Genomic DNA, 20,319 nt, shown 5'->3' with positions numbered 1-20,319 from the left:
AATTTCATTAATTTATTTTTGAATGTATGTTAAGATTCCATCTGGAGTTATATGAGCTTGAAATGAGGGCGGCTGTTCAAAATACAATGCAATATATACATATTGGTTTATAGCTATTTGCTATATATTAGCTAGCTAGCTCTTTAGTGAGCTACAGTGAGACCTCAACTTACGAACTTAATTGGTTCCCAGACAGAGTGTGTAAGGTGAAAAGTGTGTATCGCAAAAAAAAAATTCCCATAGGAAACCATTAAAATGGGAATAATCCGTTCCCGGGTTTCCATAAAATATACTTTTCAACTAAATAAGCCTTAAAACTACACACAACATACCTTATTCTATGTATAATACATGTGCTATTGTATTGTAATGAAAGAAATACACTGCATTGTATCATAAAGTCACTTTACTTACATTTGTGATGGTCATTTATGGCTTGATGGAATGGCGTTGGAGGTCGAAGGTCAAAGGGAATTGCTGTTTGGAAAGAAAGGCGCATTACATGACGACTGTAATTAAAGAAATAAACTGTGCTGTAAAATAAAGTTTTATTTACCTTTTTGATGGTCGTTGATGGCTTATGGAAGGAGAGTCACCTTCCATAAGGACTGTTGGTAACTTAACCTCTGGTGCTGTTCGGTCGTGTGCTTCCGCCGAAGATCACTCCGCCAGCCGTGGTGGGTGTGTATTATGAAAATAGTGCTTATTATAAGGTTTAATTTTCAGAAATTTGACGTTTGTAAGACGAAAAGTTTGTAAGTTGAGGTGTTTGTAAGTTGAGGTCTCACTGTATCTATTAGTTATCTATTAAAACACGTGTTTGGAAGCAGCGCAACAGGGGAAAAAGTCATGAAAGGAAGCTGAAAGCCATTTTGGAATTATTTCAGAAGAATTCATGGACAAAATATAATCAACATCAGTCCGCGATTCAAATATTTTTAGGCCAGCAGAGAAGGCTTTGCAGGCTTTGACGGTCCGCCACTGAAAACATGTCAGAGATGTTCTATCGGACACTGCGGACAAAGACTCGAAATCAGGAAGATTGTATTTTTACTGCCGGCAGGAGTCGTAGCCATTCGTGACAGACGTCTGAATTCTGCAACCCTGTGCCAAGCTATTTATTGAGAGTATATGCAAATTTAAGTGATACATTAGTAAAACATAGTTTTCTTGATTAGAATTCCACACCTCTTGAGTTCTAAGCACGAACAGCTGTATGCAATAAAACATTGTCTTTTCCATGAACTGATCCATTTGTAACCTGGCTAATGAGCTCTTCCTGTGAAGGAGTTTCAAGTCGTAAATTGCTTCGGTGATAGTTTCCCAAGTCCTAAATTCCGTCCAAGGGCAGATCTCCTAGATCAGTGGTCCCCAACCTTTTTTTTTGCACCACGGACTGGTCTAATGTCAGACAATATTTTCACAGACCGGCGGATAAATACAACAAAATAAGACGTTTGTTTTTTTTACTCATTTTGCTAGCTTACGGTGGGTTAATTTTAGCGGTATGTATCACGTGACCTACACAAGCGTTTTGACATGCGTCAACAGTAATTCATAGTCGGATGTAATCTGGTAATTTTTCATTTAATTTTTTTCATTTTATGCCCGGTACCAAGTGACCCACGGACCGGTACCGGTCCACGGCCCAGGGGTTGGAGACCTCTGTCCTAGATGAAGATGACAGTTTAACAAGATGACCTCAAATTGACCCCAGGTTGTCTGTACTATAATTGTGTATTGGAGTCACACATGTTGACTAAGCATATAACAACATGAAACTTTTAAATATGATAATTTGTTATTCATGATAAAAAAATACAAATCCAAAACATTGATCAACCCGTTCGGCCAAATCAGCCGTCAAGTAGCTTGAAGCAAGAGTGCCGGCAAATCACAACGTTATGATTGACTGTGATTATGATGAGAATCCACGCGGGGCCGCATGCTATCTTTTTTTGCTTCATTATGGACTGGAGGCACCGGAGGAGTGACTTTAAGCCCGTCTGATTGGCCCACTTAATTGTTCTTTATGAGATCGGGGCTTTCCCCGCTAGGGCTTAGCGACTCCGTGTTGGCTTTGAAGTAGGAGGAGAAAATCTCTCCCTGGTCATATTACCCAGGCCAGAGTTAATGAGAAGGTGGAGGCAAGAGAAGGCCTCAACATATCCATTTTCATCACCTTCGTCGCTCACCTACAACCATTAACTCATGCACTCCCATTACTCAATTTATTCGGGATTTGAGCGCCATTAATTAATTCGGCTTTTGTTTTTTTACTTGCTTGGGTGCCGATAAAGCGCTTGCTCGGCCTCTGGCAATGTTTTTCCCTTCCACGAGAAGGCATCATTTACTTTTTTTAAAATAATAATAATAATAATAATCCATTTCATTTATAAGGACCTTTCAAAACTCTCAAGGTCACTTAACAGTCACAGGATGACTTTTTCTGTGGGTGAGTAGCGGCAGCCACACACGCCAGCGTTCACTCAACCCACAAGTAACTTAAATATATGGAAAGCTAGCAAGCTAGCTAACAGATAGCTAATAGATAGCCAGCTATCTATCCAGCCAGTCAGATAAATAGCCATTTAACTATCTAGCTAGATAGCCAACTAGACAGCTAATAGACAGAAAATAGCTACCTAGCTAGACATGATAAACATGATAACTTCTATTTTGTCTTTTCTCTATCACTACCACTTTTTGGCATGTTAGCGCTTTGTTCCATCTTCAGCTGTTGTTAAAGCGCTATATAAACCAATATGTATGTATGGCATTGTATTTTGGACACCCGCCCTCATTTTAAGCTCATATAACTCCAGACCCATGTAATTTAGGAAATAACTTTTTTTTCTGATGAAAGAAGAGTCTAAGTTTTCTTACGCTGCATCGAATGAAATGTATAATACTAATAACAATAATGATAATACAGTAAAGTCTCGTTATATCGATATCGGATATATCGATAGTCACGGTTATATCGATACTATTTCTATGCATGCACGGAGAAAATTACACGCAAACAGCGTCGGATATATCGATAGTCCCGGTTATATCGATATTTTTTCGGACTCCCTTGAATATCGATATAACGAGACTTTACTGTAATTATAATAAGGATAATACTGATAGTAACGATAATACTGATAATAATAATAATAATAATAATAATAATAATAATAATAATAATAATAATAATAATGATCATCAGAATCAGAATCAGAAAACCTTTATTCGTCCCACAATTGGGAAATTTGCATACTGATAACGATAATAACAATAATAATGATGATAATAATGATACTTGGATTGGATTGAATCGGATGTACCTTTATTTGTCTCGCAGTGGAGACATTTACATTTCACAACAGCAAAATTATGAAAGGAAGAAAGGAAAGAAAGAAGTAGAAAAACAAAAAAACAGGAGCTGCTGTAAAGGCAGCCACTCTCGCGGCGCCATCTTGAAGTCAAAAGAACACAAAAATAATAATGTGGAATGATGATAATAAATACTACTACGACGACGACGACTACTACTACTACTAATAATAATAATAATCATAATTTAGTAATAATAATTGCTTTTCTTATTTTAAATTTTATAATTGTAATAATTTTTGCTCATATCTGTCAGTGCATGAGCGTTGCGTTGATGATCGGTGCCGTTGTCCCACTGGAGGAGTTTAATGGAATTAATCTAATGGCAATGAAATACAATGCAGCAAAGCAACAGGATGATCTATTGTTTCATCAGGGTTGTGCGTGCGCTCAACTAAAGGGGGAAGGAAGGAGCTGTTGAAATATTTCAAATTCTCCTCAATACTCACGGCGGCGGCGGCGCCGGATCGATGCTCCCGAAGCTGCCCGGCCGGCCAGCCGGCCCTCGTCTCATCACTGTACTCCCCCTGACTGACACGTCCTCATTATATTACAATACGGTAGCCACTAAAGGTCATTCTACCCCCCCCCCCCTCCCCTCGCCTCCGCAACCTCACCCTTCCCGGATGTAATCGCCGCGCAGTCAAAAGCACAAACTTCATACATCAAGCAGATAGTAAATAAGCTCGACGTTTATTTTCAGCCGCCACGCAAATAATTTCCCTTCATTTCATTCGTCAGCCCGGACCGTCACGCTTTGAATTAAGATAATGGCGCCCGACGCCGCCACACATAAAAATCATTTTCGGACGAGTAAGCACATTTCCACTTTTTAAACTATTAACACGAGCCTTCGCGTGTGCCGTAATGACAAAATGTAACAGTAGCATTAAAGAAAAAAACACCGGCTGTAAATGCTGTGGTTGGTTACGCTGCACTCCGTGAAATTTATTATTGTTATAATTAGTAATAGCTATCGAGCTGGCTGAGTGGTTATCTGTTAGCTATCTATCCAGCTAGCTAGCTAGCTATTAGCTAGCTGGCTAGCTAGCTATCTGGCTGTCTGTTGGCTATCTAATAGCTGACTGGCTGGCTATCTGTTGGCTATCTATCCAGCTAGCTAGCTATCTATTAGCTGGCTGACTGGTTAGCTGGCTATCTATTGGCTAGCTAGCTATCTGGCTGTCTGTTGGCTATCTAATAGCTGGCTGGCTTTCTATCTATTTGAGTTACTTCCGGGTTGAGTGAACGCTGGCGCGTGTGGCTGCCGCTGCTCAACCTAGCTATCTTGCTCTCTAGCTAGCTATTTGCTATCTGGCTGGCTAGGTAGCTAGCTATCTATTTGCTATCTATTATTTGTCTAGCTGGCTATATATTGGTTATCTAGCTAGCTATTAGCTATCTATCTGGCTAGCTATCTGGCTGGCTAGCTATTAGCTCTATATTAGCTAGCTTCCTATGTATTTGAGTTACTTCCGGGTTGAGTGAACGCTGGCGCGTGTGGCTGCCGCTGCTCAACCTAGCTATCTGGCTAGCTATTTGTTATCTGGCTAGCTACCTAGCTCGCTCTCTATTTGCTATCTATTATTTGTCTAGCTGGCTATATATTGGTTATCTTACTAGCTATTGGCTATCTATCTGGCTGGCTAGCTATTAGCTCTATATTAGCTAGCTTTCTATGTATTTAATGTGGTCTTATGGTAGTCCAATATGGAAATATTACATTTTCAGTGCCTGCGTTGACATTTTCCATATCCGGGGTACACATGTTACGTTAAGCACTCAAATTAAAACATCAAGCTGGACTCAAATGAGGCTATTAAGATTTAAGATGGCTGTTAATTGCCAGTTATTGAAAGAGATTGCTGTGGTTTTCATCACACCTCAGCTTTATCTTCCCCGCCACAATCGGAAGTCGCTTGACGTGTAAAGAAGTGGCAGAGCTTCAAAAAAAAAAAAAACTCCATAAATAATAACTAAAATAAATAAATTAATAAAAAAGCCGATATAGACCCCTCGTGCGGATATTACCATAATGAGCAAAACACACTTAGTGGGCCATGACCTGATGTCATCTGATTATCCCCATGATTAATGATATCCTTTTACAAAAACATGCCACTACTGTAAGTGTCAGGGATTAAAAAAAAAAAAAGGAAATGGTAATATATTCATGCTTTCACTCTTGTTTTCTTATATGCGGTATTAGAATATTTGTGTGCAGAAATGCATGCATATTGTTCTATAATTGAATGTCCCCCATAAGGCATTTAATTTTGTGGAAGAAGAATAGTTTTATCTATCTAGCTAGCTATCTATTAGTTATCTATTAGCCAGCTAGCTAACTTTCTATCTACTGTATGTGAGTTATTCCAGGTTGGCGCGTGTGGCTGCTGCTGCTCACCTACAGAAAAACTTATTCTGTGACTGTAAAGTGATCTTGAGAGCTTTAAAATGCGCTTATAAATGAAATGTATTGTTATTATTATTTTATTGTTGGAAGTTTATTTATCTAGCTTTCCAGCTATCTAGCTAGCTAATTGCTATCTAGCTAATTGCTATCTAGCTCCCTGGCTATCTAGCTATATATCTATTAGCTCTACAGCTATTTAGCTGGCTGGCTAGCTATCTAGCTATTATAACGCTTTAGCTTACGAACATTAAATTTGCAAGACTATAGTCTTGGCATACGAACTAGTTTTTGGCGGACCAACCAAACCACACGGAGTGTGTAATTTTCTTTTGAGTGCAGACGTGGTTTGTTTCCACAGGCTGATTAATTCCTTACACGGAGCTTTGTCGTCCTCTTCAGCCTCTTTTTGGTGCTACACGGAGTTTTCAAACCAAGCAAAGTACAGCAAAATGCATTGATGTGATGGAAGGACTGCTACAATGTGTCCTTTTTCGTCGGCCAGGGGCGTTCCTTCAATGACGTAACGTGAGGACTCGTCACCAACTCAAAAAAAAGACTTCCGGAATATTCAGGGCATGTCTTAAAACATAAAATATAGCTATATGTGGTGGAATCTTTGTCAAATACGCTCAGTAGAAGTCATTTGAAGCCATTTGACAAATTATGGACACAACTTGTCCATTTTACCCCTCTGGATGGGTATTCTAAACTAATCCAGATGTTGATTCTGACACTCTTAGTGTTTACTTATTTATTAGAAACTTCCAAAGTCCATTCAAGATCAGTAAAAAGCCCACAATTAGCCTGGGCCAAAGTAAAGAAATGGCTTTTGATGGGAGGAATGAAAGCGAAAATGAGGGTGTACAAGTCTAACATTGAATCAAGTGACAAATTCCATTTTGCTCTCATTCAAGTGTCCGAGTAAGCAATGTCCAGTCGATGAGTCAGCTGAAAATATTTTCCTCGGCTTTGATTCCCGAGACGCCATGTCCACAAAGTCCCCAGTGTTGCAAGTTGCGTAGGAAGCCACAATGTCAGTCTGTCTGCTTAATTGCGAGTGGGATGGATACGAAGTCACTTACTCAAGTGCCTTCTTTGTTATCATTTACAGCCCAGAGGTTTCCAACTACATTTTTGGGGGGGGTGGAAACATTGTGTGGTAAAAACCAAGGGGGCGTTAGGCCCAAATTCCTCTGCCGACCACTACACATTTTTCGATTGCATATTAACGTCTCTCGTCTGTGTATCGCCCTTAATTCATTTGCGACCAATCACAAATTTATTCGGGAATTGAAGTGTGACGTCCGGATCAAAAACGGTGCTGGCGTATTGGTGCTGCCGAAAAGGCGCCACCGCTCAACAGAGTCTCCTCCTTGATGAATGACTTAGCCAAAAATGCTAAAAACAATCAGTCTCCCATTTTACATGACTCAGTGACAAAAGAAAACGCAAAAACAACCCCTCCTCAAGAGAAAGCAAGTATCATGAGCGCACTTAACTAGCTATCTATCAGTTATATATCTATCTCGCTGGCTAGCTGTGTGGCTAACTAGCTATGTAGCTGGATAGCTGTATATCTTTCGAGTCGGCTGGCTAGCTATCTAGTTGGCTACCTATATATCTTTCTAGTTGGCTGGCTAGCTATCTATTGGCTTGCTGCTATGTAGCTGGCTAGCTGTATAGCTTTCTAGTTGTCTGGCTAGCTATCTAGCTAGCTATCCATTGGCTATCTATTAGCTAGCTAGCTAGTTTTCTATCTATTTGAATAACTGGCTGCCGCTGCTCACCCGCAGAAGAACTTCATCCTGTGACTGTAAAGTGACCTTGAGAGTTTTGAAAGATGCTTATAAATGAAATGTATTATTATTACTGTATCTATTAGCTAGCTAGCTCACTAGCTTTCTATCTATTTGAGTTACTTCCGGGTTGAGTGAATGCTATTATTATTATTATTATTATATTACAGTATTTTTTTCTTTATTTAAAAAAATCAAACTATTCTATTGTATCCTTTGATACAGTTTTAAGGTTGGTGTTCTTAGCCTCAAGGGAATTCACTTTAAAGCTTCCAGTGCCTTACATGGATATCCAACCCCGCATTTGTGTATTGGCCTGTCAAAGAAATTAAATGGAAAGTCATTCTAATAGGCGACCCCTGGCCCGGTTCAGATTTCCTGTCAATTATGAAAGTATGAAGTCATGCATAGTTATGAGGCATTGCTAGACCTATTCAAATTCATAAATGATGCGTGTTTAGAACAGGTTACTCCAAAGTACTTCATTCCACGTGGTCATGTAAAACCATTTCCCACTGGTAGGATGCGGCTGCTTTGTTTAGCTTAATTTAGATTACGCATGAAATAAGCATGCTAGCTGCATTTTTGCTTTTACAGTGATACTTTGGCTTACGAACTTAATTGGTTCCCAGACAGAGTGTGTAAGGCGAAAACTGTTTATCCCAAAAATTAATTTCCCATAGGAAATCATTAAAATGAGAATAATCAGTTCCTAGGTCCCCATAAAACATAATGTTCTAATTTTATAAGACTTAAAAACTGCACAAAATTTACATTATTTTATGTATAATAAATGTGCTATGGTATTATAATTAAATAAATAAACTGTACTGTATAATACAGTCATTGGGAACGTATCTCGTTCGTAAGTTGGGGAGGGTCTGTATTTCATTCTCCTTTCAAATTTACAAACTCAGTTAGTGTGCCACATTCTAGTGGTTGAAAATGGAATGACACCCAAAATCAACAACAGTTAGAACAAAATAACTGCAAAAAAAAAATTCAGTCGCAGGATCGCATACTTGGAATGTACAATAAAGGGGGAGGTCTGGTGGGCGGGGGGGGGGGTTTCACGTATTCACCTTCTCAACCATTCCACCTCTGCCAAAGCGTCTCCTCTATCAATCATCCCGTGAGTTGGATTCGTCATATAATGCAAACAGCCAGGTAACCTAAATCACAAATAGGAGACGGCAATATCAATGTCATCCCCAGCAAAGAGCGTTAAACAAAGCAAACAGTGGCGTTGAATTTTGATAGCGCTAAGCCTTCCTTGGGAAGAAAAGGTGGAATTTCGCTTCAAATTTATATTCTTCCCCGGAAAAGAGATTGTTCTATGTTATCAAGAAGTCTGTTTACCTAGCGAATCTACATATGGCTATCTTATATCTTTGTGCCATTGAGCAGGGTGGAGACTGAAGTCCCCAGGGGTGTCAAGGCTGGGATTATGCATGGCAGGGGTTGAACTATTGCCCCCCGTGTGATTGAAAGACCTCCGCCATTTTAGGCGCTGTTTATTGTACATTTGCATCGCTCACTTCTCAGAGGCTGTGGAGGGGTAGGAGGGGCTACTATCCGCGGTCCGGTACTCTATATCTGGGGAGTTGTCAGAGATGGTCGATCGGACACTGTGGACGAAGGCTCGGACCCAGAAAGATTGTCTTTACTGCCGGCAGGAGACGCAGTCGTTCATGACAGACGTCTGAATTCTGCAGCCCTCTGCCAAGCTATTTATTGAGAGTATATTCAAATTGAAGTGATACATTAGTAAAACATAGTTTTCTTGATTAGAATACCACACCTCTTGAGTTTTAAGCACGAACAGCTGTAAGCAATAAAACATTGTCTCTTCCATGAACTGATAAATTTTGTAACCTGGCTAATGAGCTCTTCCTGTGAAGCAGTTTCAAGTCGTAAATTGCTTCGGTGATAAAGGAGTTTCCCTAGACCTAAATTCTGCCCAAGGCCAGATCTCCTAGATGAAGATGACAGTATAACAATCTGTGTCTGTTGACCTCAGATTGACCCCAGGTTGTCTGTGCTTCAATTGTGTATTAGTCACACATGTTAACTAAGCATATAACAGCGTGAAACTTTTAAATATGATAACTTGTTATTCTCCATCAGGAGTCATAATTTGGTTTGCTCCAGATTTCGACCCTTCGTGTTTGCCGGCCTGCAGGTGAGACTGAGGGCTTATAAGCAATCATTTAGTTGACTGACCAAGCAATGATCGGATCAATACTTCTCAGCAGGTGCCGTGAGAGAAAACATATCATGGGTCTAAATTGGGGTTTGGGATAAATGTGTTGTTTAGTGTTGAGGAATGGTGTTTTGATGTATATTTTGGAACCATGAGATCTAAGTCAAAAATGTCATAGAGGTACAGTTTTAAAAAGCGGTACTACAAGTGGTGAGTGACATGGGTGTCAAAAAATTTGAGTGTTAATTTGTCATTGGCAGATTACATTTTTGTTTATATTTGTTTATCAGGAACTATGTTGACATGAGAGAAGAAGCTTCACTTATATGAGCCAGAGCTTTGATTTTTCGAAACAAAGTGGTTTGCTGCCATTTTTTGTAAATAAAAAAAGAACTGCATAAAAACCACCAAAAAAAAACAAAAAAAAACGCTATTCTCGTCGTATTTAGCAGCAAGGAGATAGACCCTAACAGCGATTTGAAAATTGTATTTTCCCAGCGGCGGGCCATGCATGTCACTCCTAGGCCTTCAGTAGTGCTACGTCTGAATTAATCTGCTGCGAGTGTGATGTGATATCACGATACGTCCACTAGAGGGTGCCGTTGGCCAGGAAATAACTTGCGACTTCAAGCAGCTTAAAAAAATGCTGTCATGAAACTGTTGGAATGTTTACTATGAATGTGTGAATTCATGATAACCTCATACAATTGCAATATTATTTGCTATTTTTGCTAGCTTCGGAGATGTCCAACCTTTCTTATCAATCTATTCTTGAAATGTCTGTCTTGAAAATGGTTTTAACAGTATATCTGCAACCAAATCCATTTATTTTCCTCCTTCGGCCATTGTGGGTTGACAAAACTACTATTAAATTGACACACCAATATATTTTCTGATGCAGCTCGCTACAGACCCAGTATGCTAGCTCTGGCCTGTATGCTCTTATCCTTAGCGGCTAGTGATACTATGATTGGCTAGTGACTAGCCTATCATAATTTACGAAAACTCTGACGTTTCCAGCTCTTTCAAGCAGCCATCGGGTTACCAACTCGAGATCGGATTGATTAAGGTAACAGTTTCATTGACGTTATTTTATGCTCCAGGGCCTTCAGAACTGATTGTGAAGGCATCCAGGTTGAAATGTGATTGGTTAAATGCTTAAATATGAAAACTCACATCTGGAATTCGCATTAGTCTGTGATTCAGATATTTTTAGGCCAGCATAGAAGGCCTTGCGGTCCCTGACAGCCCACCACTGTATTTTCCAATGCTTCCAATACAGATTGTAACTACATTCTTGCGAGAACCGGCCTCCATCTGATCATTGCGAATCAGATTTTCCCGCTGAAGAACAGATTATATTAACCGAAAGATAATTGCATTTGGATCCTTGCCCTGAAGTGGTCAACAATGCAATTTGACTAATTTATCCCGGTGAAAGGTTGACCTTAAGAAATGTAATTACACACACCTGAGTTACACGAGAGCCTAAGCGGTCCGCAAAAAAAGGTGTAATTGCACACAAAACAATTAGAGCGTTGTTGCGGGAGTTTAGAATAATTGCAATGTCGCTTTCTGGCTTTAAACAAGCAAGTGATTATGACGTAAAAAAAGCAAACACGTGATCCATATACAGTGCTACCTCGGTTTACGAACTTTTCGGTTTACGAACGTTAAATTTATGACAATTTTAACTTGGCATACGAACTTTTTTCGGGATACACACGGAGCTGCCTCAATGAGTGATGATGTGTCGTTCGCGAACCAGCCCGTTCTTGTAACAACAAAATGGTAGCCGGCTTGTTTTGGACCTCTATTCCCCGCCCCCAGTCTTCGGTTAAAGCCACGTGATTGGTCAATAATGCAGCAGTGAGGCAGGGTGGGGTTTACAGATAGAGAGAGAGTGAAGCTGTTCTCCAAAAAGAAAATGGCTGCCGACTTTTTTGTCTTCTATTCCCCGCCCCCAGTCTTTGGTTAAAGCCACGTGATTGGTCAAGAACGCAGCAGTGAGGGGAGGTGGTTTAAACGTTAAAGAGACAGGCAGACGACAGAGAGAGAGTGAGAAAATGGATAGAAACCAATTAAGTTCGTAAGCCAAGGAATCACTGTACCCACAAAATGTTTGTATGTACCGCTGTTCATAACTCGAATGTTCGTAAGTAGGGGAGCATTTGTATGAATAAATTATGTCCATGATTATTGATGCTCGATTTGTTTTGCAAAAATAGCAATCAATACGTTGTACTGTTTGTACACCCTTTTTAAAAAAATGCTCTCAATATTCAATATTCGCTTATTTTTGTATGAGAAAAAGTTTATTTTAAAAATGCTATCAAAAAACATTCCAAGATGATTTAAATTGGCTATTTCTATTTCACTGATTTGAGTTGATTTTCAAACGGGACCCCCCGCAGTGGGGCGGGGAAGTGCAATTTACGACTGCCATTTTTCCCATTTTTAATTTGCTCGTAGCAGCACACTTGCAGCCTGACACTTAAGAGAGGCCCGTAACGAGACGAATGGCAACGATACATCCACATCCTCACTCTTATTTAAGGGGGGGGGGGGGGGCGATAAGGGGCAAGGGATTGAAGAATAGAGCATGTATGAGGGGGATGGGGGGGTTTGAGCGCTGTCGACAATCTTCTCCAAGTCGTTGTAACCCTCTACCATACGCCCCCTTTCCTCTTCATCGCCCCAGTGATCCCAGCAGGAGGCACTCCAGCTTGGAAAGAGGGTCCCTTCCGGCTAGCGGGGGGGCACCAAGGAGGGCGGGGAGGGACACTTTAGGCCTGCGCGCGACATGATCGCCGAGAAAAAGAAGGGGCTCTCGTCCATTATGTCCGGTAGTGTGAAATGACAGGTGGAGTGACATCTTGAAAATCTTGTGGATCATTCGGCTTTTGATGGGAACAAATGTAGCAGAAATAGCTTCGGGGTGTTCTTATAGGGATATTCTCCCTTATAGAATGTGGCCATTTTCATTTTATCTGACACCACGTTGGAGAGTTGACTTCTCAAATCGAAAGAAAAGAGCAAAAAAAGCAGCGCCCAATTTTCGCTCATGTTGTTCAAATTATAATAATAATGATACATTTCATTTATAAGCGCCTTTCAAAACTCTTAAGGTCACTTTACAGTCACGGGATACGTTTTTCTGCAGCAGCCACAGGCGCCAACGTTCACTCAACACGGAAGTACTAATAGATAGCGAACAGCTAGCTAATAGCTGGCTAATAGATAGCTAATACATAGTGAATAGATAGCTAATAGATAGCCAATAGCTAGCTAGCTAGCTAGATAGCTGTGGCAGACCCGCGAAGAAATCAAAGTAATTGACTGCAAGCGATTTTCGAGGATCAATATAAGCACCACATGCTTATTGTGCCGTTTGGAGCTGACATCGTGGTTCGTTAACTCATTCGCTGCCATTCCCGAATTTATTCCGATATATACATGAATATACATAAAATAAGGTATATTTTGTGTAGTTTTATGGCTTAGAAAAGTAGAAAACTATCTTTTATGAGGACCTGGGAACAGATTATTCTCATTTTAATGCTTTCCTATGGGAAATTAATTTTTGAGATACACACTTTTCGCCTTACACACTCTGGGAACCAATTACATTCGTAAACCAAGGTATCACTGTATTTTAAATAGCATATTTATCATCCATCTGGTTAGGAAGTACGTGGTCTCATCCCCAAGTAACACGAATGACAAATAGTGCCCCCCTCCTCCAGCATTGAAGTTGCCCGAAAGCCTTCACACAGATGTTTTTTTTTCAAACATGGACAAAAAGAGACTCATTTATAGTTTGCAGGTAGACGCGGATAAAAGACAACCCGCTAACTTGTATCTCATGCACAAGATGGCTACATGGTCACTTTTAACAGGATGGGGGTGGGGGGCAACTACGCGCCAACTCCAAAGTGTTAATGGAAAAACCAACAGTCACGTGTAATTGCCTGATTGTAATTGGAAGGCAGGAGCATGTAAGTGTGAAAAAAGAAGTCAGTAGCCACTTGATCACTGCGAGCTAAAATAAAATTAATGAGAGAGGGTGCTTTTTTTTCTTTCCTTTTTTTCCCCGATGTATGGAATTTCCTTTTTTTTTTCCCCCGCCGCCACGCGCTCGCTCGTGTTCTCTACAAGTATGAAGTGAGCCGAATCACAGCTGTGCCACTTATGCATGAGTATTGGGATTACTGTCACCTTTGTCTGCATATTTTCCTTTGATTAATGTCAGCCAAATGCTGTGTCTTCCAATTGAGAACCTGCTTCATTTGCATGATTTTTTTTCCTTTTTTTTAACTACATGGGTGAAAATTCGGAGATACAGTGATACCTTGGCTTACGAACTTAATTGGTTCCCAGACAGAGTGTGTAAGGTGAAAAGGGTGTATCCCAAAAATGAATTTCCCATAGGAAACCATTAAAATGAGAATAATCCGTTCACAGGTCTCCATAAAATATAATTTTCAACTAAATAAGCATTAAAACTACAAACAATATACCTTATTCTATGTATAATAAATGTGCTATTGTATTGTAATGAAAGAAATACACTGCACTGTATAATAAAGTCGATTTATTTACCTTTGTGATGGTCGTTGATGGCTTGATGGAATGGGGTTCAGACTTCTCTTCCTGTGTCATGAAAGTCCATTTAGGCAATCTTTTTCCAAAAAAGGCCGGTCTCGTCTGCATTAAATACTTGCTGAGGTACGTAGCATTCTTCTTTCACCATTTCGAGGAATGATCCCTTGTAGGCTTCGGCATCTTTACTGTCAGAACTGGCTGTTTCACCATGACGAGTAATGACCTGTTACTCGCTTTAAAATCATCAATAAACGGTGAACTTCCAGGTTGGCGCACCTTTAATAGCTTCTCTGTTGCGAAGGATGGTAGCAATGGTGGACTTAGCATGTCCGTACTGGGCCGCTAAATCAGACAAACGCACACCTCGTTCGTGTTTTTCAGTGATCTCCTTCTTCTCCTTGACTGTAATTTTGTTTTGTGTCTTCTTCGGCTGATCACGAGCCTGTGGTGGGGTCTTTTTCCGTCCCATAACAGCAAAAGTATCTGTAAAAAAATCCTTGGAGACGATCGACGTGTGCACTCACAGAAAGCGGGTGTGGAAAGGTAGGGCGGCCGGGGCGCTCTTCGGTCGTGTGCTTTGGTGTTCTTCCGCCGAAGATTACTCCACCAGCCGTGGTGGGGCGGCGCTCCGTGTTTATCCCGAAAAGTAGTGCTTAATCCAAGGTTTAATTTTCATAAATATAACGTTGGTAAACCGAAAATTTCGTCAGGCAAGGTGTTCGTAAACCGAGGCCCCACTGTACATTAGCGGAGTGTGCCATCCTCGTCGGCATGGCGCTGAGTGATTGTCATCCGAGCAAAAGCATCTCGCTGCCATATGTCTTTTAACAATCGCACCTGTGCGATCTGTTGGTCATTAACGGCGCCTTACTGACCTTATTTACCTTTTTGCACACAAGAGGTGCATTTGCATTCAACGCCTTCAATGGAGGGGATTTAACAACCAGGAGGGGCGGGAGCGGTGGGGTTCGCATTTACCACCCTATTTGTTCAAAAGACTGACATGAAAACGTCAGCGGCAATATGTTTGCGCGCAGGCGGCCATCAGTCGCCGTCTTGAAACATATTACACCGCCCGGCTCCTATTGCTGCCCGGGAGGGTAATTCCCAGATGGTTGGGGTGTGATTAGCTAGTTCACTTAGCTGTTTAGAAATGAGCATCTGGAAACACAGGTTGAATTAACACCGGCGGCGGGCTCATCATTTGCTCTAAATGAGTGTCGTTCAATTAATCGGATTATTCGGCATGCAAAAAAACGATGGGCTAATAGTGTCCGCGGCTAGCGTGGTGGCAGTTGGAGAAGGATCACAAAAAAACAAACCACCAAAAGATCTTATCTTTATTGTATCTTATCTCATCTTATCTTAACGTATCGGAAATTATCGGATCTTATCGTATCGTTGCTTATCGTATCTTATCTTGTCTTAACGTATCGGATCTTATCGGATCTTATTGGATCCTATCGGATTGTATCGGATCTTATCAGATGTTATCGTATCATATTTTATCGTATCTTATCTTAACGTATCGAATCTTCTCGAATCTTATCGGATCTTATCGTATGATAGCTTATCGTATCTTATCTTAATGTATCAGATCTTCCCGGATCTTACCGGATCTTATTGTATCATAGCTTATTGTATTTTATCTTAACGTATCGGATCTTATCGGATCTTATCGGATCGTAGCTTATCGTATCTTATCGTATCGCATGTTATCGTATCTTATCTTTTCTTATCGTATTTTATTGTATCGTATCGGATCGTATCTGATCATATCTTATCGTAACTTATTGTATCGTATTTATCGTATTGTATTGTAATTTGAAGACATCTCAGGCTAATTAGCGCCTTCTACGATGGTCAAACATTTTCAATCTTTTCTATGTATAATTAGCATTGTTAGCAGAGTACAATTTCCCCAAGCGTTTATTTAGTGTCATCAATCCTGGAAGTTTACTGACGCACCTTCCAAGTTTGACAGACTTTGCGTAAAACGAAGCTTAAACGATGCTGACATCTGTCACCATCAATTCAGCCGCTTCGTATATGTTTTTTTTTTCCAGTCTGGTTAATGATGAGTGATATGGACACGAGATGATCGTAATTATCTCCCGCCGTCTCGCGTTCTGTACACGTGTGCATCTTCATTAGCTCAGCCAGCCTCCACTCAACGTACAAACGCTCATGTACTATTCCTTGGAGTGTGAAATTTCCCTCAATGTCTATTTCTGTCCAGCGTCTCAACCCGGGCTCACCTAAGCTCTCCACTGAGTAGTGCAACCGGCGTCCTAATCCCCCCCCCCCCCCCCCCCCCCCCCACCGCCCCTTCCAAACAGAGCTGTCAAGCCAGCCGGCAAACAGAGCTCACCGCTGACTCTCTCTGCGTGATAGGAACGGACCAACAACATAACAAAGGGTGTTTATGGAAAAATAGATGCTTGGCGCAACCGAGCAGAAAGGGCTTAGCGGTGATCAGACCCCCGGCTCTCACCTTTATCCTTCAGCGTTCGCATTGAAATGCAAATATCAAAGCAGGGTTTCCAACCCGCGTGCCACTCACAAATTGAAAAGCAGTTTTTATCTATGCAAATGCAAGCATGGTAATTGAAGTTAATCAATCAATGCTAGCTTTCACTAAAACCTTGGATCATGATTGAATAAAGTCATTATCATTCAGGGGGAAAATGATGAAGTTGTAGACAGCGTGAACCTTATTAAAGGAGGATTTTGAGTAACAATGCCTTAATTTAGCCAGCAGACCCTTTTGTGTCGCTCTCTACTTTCTAACCCCCCCACTCTCTCTCGCCTCTGTTTCTGCATCTTTTATCATTCTTACAATCAATCCTCCATTTTTTTTCCTTCTTAAATGTGTCTTAAATGTGATGCTCATTTTCAAGTCGGACCACTCCGCAGCGTAGCGGCGGCCTTTTTCCAAGGGATTCTGTCGTATTACGTCCTCGGCTTTATTGTGTTGACTCACTTCATTAGGTACACCTGCGCCATCCAATGAAAAGAGACGTATCAATAATCTGACCTTAAAAACAAAAATGCTCTCGTTTTGCCGACGCGGGGCATGTTGACAGAATTTATCAAGAAATAAATAAAACATTGTGGTTCGTGATTGGCTTCTAAATACGTCCATATGGAAATATAGCCAGTATAGTTTTGAGATACAAGTGACTTGACTTGTGATCTTTGGCCATTTTTTAATTTATTTGATTTATGAGCAAAATATATGAGATTACCGTATTTTCCGGTGTATAAGGCGCACCAGAATATAAGGCGCACCCCCAATGAATGGTGTATTTTCAAACTTTTTTTATATACATTTAATTTCTAAGCGCCTTTCAAAGCTCTCAGAGTCATTTTACAGTCAAAGGAGAAGTTTTTTCAGTGGGTGAGCAGCGGCAGTCACACGCGCCAGCGTTCACTCAACCCGGAATTAACTCAAATAGGTAGAAAGCTAGCTAACCAATAGAGAGCTAATAGATAGACATCGAGACAGCCAGCCAGCTAGCTAAATAGCTAGCCATCCATTACCTACATAGCAATCCAATTAGCTATCTGGCTGCCTAGCGAGCTATCTAGCTGCCTAGCGAGCTATCTAGCTAGCTACATCTATTCACTATTTAGGTGGCTGTCTAGCTACATCTATTCACTATCTAGCTGGTTGGCTATCTAGCTAGAACTACACAAAATATACATTACAATAAAGTCTCGTTATATCGATAGTACTGCTTATTATGATACTATTTCTATGAACGCAAGGAGTAAATTTACATGCCGCAGGATCGGATATATCGATAGTCCGGTTATATCGATATTTTTTCCGACTCCCGAGAATATCGATATAACGAGACTTTACTGTATTTTATGTATAATAAATGTGCTATTGTTTTGTAATTAGATAAACTGTACTGTATAATAAAGTCATTTTATTTGCCTTTGTAATGATAGTTCTCAATGGATGGTGAACTTCCAGGTTGCCTCTTGATGATATCCGAGTGAAGTTGCCGTGCTTTCTTGCCAGCTATCTAGCTAGCTATCCGCTAGCCATCTATCTAACTCGCCATCCATCCATTGAGCTATCTATTAGCTATCTGGCTATTAGCTGGCTATATGGCTGGCTGATTTACTTTTTCTTTTTTTTTTTCTTAGCCCCGGCTTCACCTGTCAACCAAGCCATTGGTAATTGAGACTTTCCAAGACGACACAAAGGTAACCCGGCCACGCCGCAGCCCCTCACGGCGGGGCTAGTTAAAGGCCTCTTCGGTTTGTCACCGAGTTTAATATGCACCCTCCATAATTATGCAGGATTCACAGTGCTATCAAACTGCAATTCAAATTAGTTCAGGATTAAAGGCACAGAACAGTAGCGCTTCCTTAATTGCATTGTACTGTGCTGATCACATTCAAATCGCCATTACTCATTCCCTCTGCGGAGCAATAAGTCAGAGGGATTAATACTGAGGCAGGTGACAGGGCCAAGCCATTAAAAGGCAGTTATGCAGAAAGCATGGCCGCTTTTATTCACGTTAATGAAATCAGCCAAATGAAACTGTAATAGATTTATCAAAGCTCAGATGGATTTGCAGTAAATCAGTTGGATTCAGCCAATCAAAGTGGACAATGGAGATAGTTTGCAGCCGCGACGCTTGGATAGCGGGCGTCGACATGTGACAGGCGCTGATATTCTTCTTGGGAAGGATTTGGGGAACGCCCGGTACCCATGAGCTATTCCCACGGCGACTCCATTCGCCGGGCCAAACGGTGCCAGCGGCTGATAAAAAAACCTATTGCCCGCCTTTCCGCAGAAGCGCCACATTCTTCTCGGCAATTTATGAGCCCCCGGTCGACCATTCTGGCTTGTTGTACAGCGAGCGAGCGAGCATTAGAAGCGAAATTCACTTACATCAAGCGGATTAGTGAGAAGGAGGAGAGGATCCGGAGGACGTGGCTCGCCGGCGCCTCCGCTGGGCCAGCGCAGGCGCCCGCTAAATGAGCTTGGAGCATTTGCGCGGACTTCTTCAAATCGGACAAATACAGTGATACCTTGGCTTACGAACTTAATTGGTTCCCAGGCAGAGTGTGTAAGGCGAAAAGTGTGTATCCCAAAAATTAATTTCCCGTAGGAAATCATTAAAATGAGAACAATCCGTTCCCAGGTCACCGTAAAACATAATTTACTACTTACTAATTTTCATAGCCTTAAAACTACACACAATATACCGTGTATAATATTATATATATATATATATATATATATATATATATATATATATATATATATATATATATATATATCTTTCATCACTTTGCTGCTGTGAAATGTAAATTTCTCCACTGTGAGACTAATAAAGGCAAATCCAATTCCAATATATATATATATATATTGTATAATAAATGTGCAATGGTATTATAATTAAAGAAATAAACTGTACTGTATAATAAAGTCATTTTATTTTCCTTTGTGATGGCCGTTGATGGCTTGATGGAATGGAGTGGTTGGTTTCATCAGCATTAAACACTTGATGAGGAACGTAACCTTCTTCTTTCATCATCTTGAGGAATGATACATTGTAGGTGCTTTCTCTGCGATAATTTTACCTTGTTCCTCATCAATTGTGTTCTGTTTAGCTAGGTTGATAGCTTTTTGCATCAAGTGTACAGATGGCTTGTGCGGGTTGTTTGTGAGCCTGATTGATGATCCCATCCCATTTTTAACCTTGCAGTCTACACTCTTTGAACTACTATCAAAGTTGAAACTCTCACTGTCGTCTTTAATGTTCAATCCCCCCCCCCCCTCACTGCTGCGTTCTTGACCAATCACGTTGCTTTAACCAAAGACTGAGGGTGAGGAATAGAAGACAAAATCAGTCAGCTGCCATTTTGTTGTTCGGAGAACGGGCTCGTTCGCG

At 40.8% G+C, this 20,319-nt stretch overlaps 1 long non-coding RNA gene across 8 annotated transcripts in view; it reads left to right on the top strand.

Moving 5' to 3' along the window:
- Positions 1 to 20,319, top strand: part of LOC148894251 (uncharacterized) — a 90,582-nt gene that overhangs the window by 47,766 nt on the left and 22,497 nt on the right. For all 8 annotated transcript variants that reach the window (XR_016115770.1, XR_016115772.1, XR_016115766.1 and 5 more), the window contains one exon: positions 18,560 to 18,619. This is a non-coding gene — a long non-coding RNA (uncharacterized LOC148894251). The remainder of the gene's footprint in view (positions 1 to 18,559; positions 18,620 to 20,319) is intronic.

This window comes from Hippocampus bargibanti, linkage group LG08 (genome assembly GCF_051943395.1).
Source record: "Hippocampus bargibanti isolate YZ-2025 linkage group LG08, ASM5194339v1, whole genome shotgun sequence".
Taxonomy (NCBI): domain Eukaryota; kingdom Metazoa; phylum Chordata; class Actinopteri; order Syngnathiformes; family Syngnathidae; genus Hippocampus; species Hippocampus bargibanti.
This window is presented reverse-complemented; position numbering and strand designations above follow the sequence as displayed.